Raw genomic sequence first — 3,659 nt, forward strand, 5'->3', positions numbered from 1 at the left:
TTTTTTTTTTTTTTTTTTTTTTTTTTTTTTTTTGAAAGTTTAATTCTTTATTAAAAAAAAAATAAACCATTTGGTGATTTATGTAAATATTTGGTAAAACATTTTTATTATTCTATTGAAAATTAAACTATTAGGTTAAAAAGTCTTCTTTTTTCTTGAAAATTCGACAATTTATTTCAAAATTAATCTTTATTGTTTGAAAAAATCTACCACTTGGTTATTTATTCAAATTTTTTTTTGAACATTCTATTACTCTATCGAAAATTAAACTATTTTGTTAAATATTATTTTCTTTTGTTAATAATTAAACTGTTTTATGGGACATATTCTTTTTTTGGAATAGAAAATTCAATGTTTTTTTAGAAACTTAACCTTTTTGGCATGACAAATTATTTGTTTAGTTGCAAATTTCATAACATTGTTGAAATTTCGTCTTTTTTTTGTATTTTTATTTTATTGAAAATTTAACTTTTCCATTTTTTAATAAATGAGGATTCAACTTTTTAAACAAAATCGGTTAATTCAAGTGGTTGGGAATTCTTTTAGTAGAAAATTTGACTTTTATGGTATAAAATTCCGCCTTTTTGGTTGAAAATAAACTTTTTTTTAAATGTCAACTTTCCTGGTGGGAAATTCAACGATTTTCTAAAAAATGAATTTTTTTGCTTGAAAATTCAACTGTTTTTGGTTGAATTTCAATATTTTTTATTTGAAAATTCAGCAATTTGGCAGAAAATTTAATTCTCCGAGAAAATTAACTTTTTTTTTGAAAAAATACGTATTTGAGTATCAAATTAAACGGTTTGATAAATAATTCGTATTTTCGGTTTTGAAATTCTACAATTTTATTAAAAATTCTTTTTTTTTTTTAGAACATTAATTTGGTGTGTTAAACCTTTAACAATTTGATTACAAATTCATATTTTTGGTTGAAAATTCCTTTTTTTCTTTTTTTTTTTAATTAATTTTTTATATAAAAATTGTTTTTTTTTTTTTGGTTGGAAATTCTCTTTTTTTTTTTAATTAATTTTTCTAACTAAAAATTTGAAGATTAGTTTTTTGGATCAACTCGTATATTTTTTAGTAGAAATATCTACCTCGGGTAAGTTGAAAGTTCAATTACTTTGTTAAAAATGTATTTTTTTTTTTAAATTTCACCTCCGGTTGAAAATTTAACTTTTTTTGTTGAAAATTCCTTTTTTTTTTTTGCTCAAAAATTAATTTTTTGTCTGAAAATGTAAATGTTTCATTTTCGGTCGAAAATTTAACCTTTATAAGTTTAAAATTCATATTTCTGATTAAAAATCAATTATTTGGTTAAAAATGTGTCTTTTTGGTTGAATTCAGCTGTTTGGAAATTCCTTTTTTTTTTGTTGAAAACTATTTTTTTTAAAGCGAAAATTTGAATATTTCTGTTTTGGTTCAACAAATATCTTTTTTAGTTGAAAAAACAGCAAGGTTGAAATTTCTTTTTTTTTCCGGATGGAAAATTTCAGTTATTTTGTATAAAAAAAATCGTTTTTTTTTTTTTTTGTTGGAAAATTCTCAATTATAATATCATTCAGTTTATAATGCCTAATTCAAAAATCTTCTACTTTACAAATTTCCCAGTTTAATTTTTAAGTGACAATTTTAATTTAAAGAATTTTAAATTTCAGTTTTAAACACTTATAAGCATTAAAATTTGGAAACTTCATAAACTATTTTGAATTCTAAAATAACTTCAAAATAATATATTTATAATTAAAGGATTGTATTAAATTAATAATATTTCAGTATAAAATGTTCAGAAGAATTTAAAAAAATGCATAGAAAAATTGAAAATAATTTTTTATTTCGCAAAATTAATTTGAAGAGAATATTTAAAAAGGTTCACAAAATTATTAAAAATCAATTTCGAGGATTTTAAGGAAATTTTTTGAATTGGACAGGTTTGCAAAAGGAGGAAAAATTTGAATAATTTTAAAAGATGTTTAGAAGTTCTGAAAAAAAATTTTTAATAAATAAAAGTTTGAAAAAATCTAAAACAACATGTAAATGTTTCAAGATTTTGAAATAAAATTTTGAAGTATTTTAAGGATTTTTAAACTATTTAAAATAAGAATACATTTTTATTTATTCTTTTCGTTTCCCTCAAATTTCTCTACATTTACTCAAATTTTATTGTATCCCATGGAATTTTGCAATTTAAATTTTATCCCAATTTATTTTAATTCTGTTGTATTGAACTCGAGTTGTTTTGTAGTCATTAGTCACTTCTTCGGCTAGAAATTAGTAGAGCGTCAAAGATTTAAAGAGATTTGAATTATTTTTTAATACAACCTGATTTTTTTTTAAATCTTTGAAATTATCTTGAATTTTTCTTGAATTCTTCTAAATTCACGCAAATCTATTTAATTCAATTGATTTTTTTTTAATTCTTGAAAGTTTTTATTTGAATTATCCTAAATTATTTGAAAATCTCCTTGAATTCGTAGGAATTTCATCCAATTCCTTTAAATTCCTTTGAGTTTTCCTAAGCTTATTTCAAATTTACACCAATTATGAAGTTTTGTCATATTTTAAAGTTGTTTTGAATTTATTTGATTTTTTTAAAATTCACTTTCAATTTTTATGAATTAAATCAAATTCTTCTCATTTACTTTAAATTCCTTTAAATTCATTCCAATTTCACGGAAATCAATGAAATTGTTTGATTTGAAATTTTTTCTCCAATTCATTTGAATTCTTTTGAATTCAACTTGAATTGTATTGTAGTCATTAGTCTCTTCTTCGGCTAGAAATTAGTAGGACTTCCAAGTTTAAAGAAATTTGTATTTTTTTTTACAGCCTAGATTTGTTGAAATTCTCTTAAATTTTTCTAATTTTTCTTAAATTCTTCTAAATTTACTCAAATGTATTTAATTCAATTGATTTTTTTTTTTAATTCTTGAAAGTTTTTATTTGAATTATCCTAAATTATTTGAAAATTGCCTTGAATTCGTAGGAATTTCATCCAATTCCTTTGAATTCCTTTGATTTTTTGTAAGCTTATTTCAAATTCATGCAGTTTTGTCATATTTTAAAATTATTTTCAATTTTAAATACAGTCTGAATTTTGTTTAATTCTTTTAAATTCTCTTGAATTTTTTTAATTCACTCAAATCTATTTATTTTAATTTTTTTTAATTCTTCAAAGTTTTGATTTGAGTGATCCTAAATTATATTTAAAAATAACCTTGAAGTCGTAAGAATTTCATCCAATTCCTTTGATTTTTTCTAAGCTTATTTCAAATTTACACAATTCATGCAGTTTTGTTATATTTCTTAATTGTTTTGAATTTTAAATACAGCCTGAATTTTGGTTAATTCTTTGAAATTCTCTTAAATTTTCTAATTTACTTGAATTCTTCTAAATTCACTCTTTTTTCACATTCTTTTTTAATTCTCCAAATTTTTTATTTGAATTATCCTAAATTATTTAAAAATCACCTTGAATTCCAAGGAATTTCATCCAATTCCTTTGAATTCCTTTGATTTTGTTCTAAGCTTATTTCAAATTTACATATTTCATGCAGTTTTGTTATATTTTTTAATTGTTTTGAATTTTAAATACAGCCTGAATTTTGTTTAATTCTTTGAAATTCTCTGGATTTTTTTTAATTTACTTGAATTCTTCT

General features: G+C 20.7%; 1 protein-coding gene across 1 annotated transcript in view; it reads left to right on the plus strand.

Moving 5' to 3' along the window:
* LOC117176298 (protein transport protein Sec61 subunit alpha) overlaps positions 1-3,659 on the plus strand; it is a 29,410-nt gene that overhangs the window by 6,655 nt on the left and 19,096 nt on the right. The gene's annotated exons all lie outside the window — the stretch shown is intronic.

The sequence above is a fragment of the Belonocnema kinseyi genome, chromosome 7, assembly GCF_010883055.1.
Source record: "Belonocnema kinseyi isolate 2016_QV_RU_SX_M_011 chromosome 7, B_treatae_v1, whole genome shotgun sequence".
Classification (NCBI taxonomy): Eukaryota; Metazoa; Arthropoda; class Insecta; order Hymenoptera; family Cynipidae; genus Belonocnema; species Belonocnema kinseyi.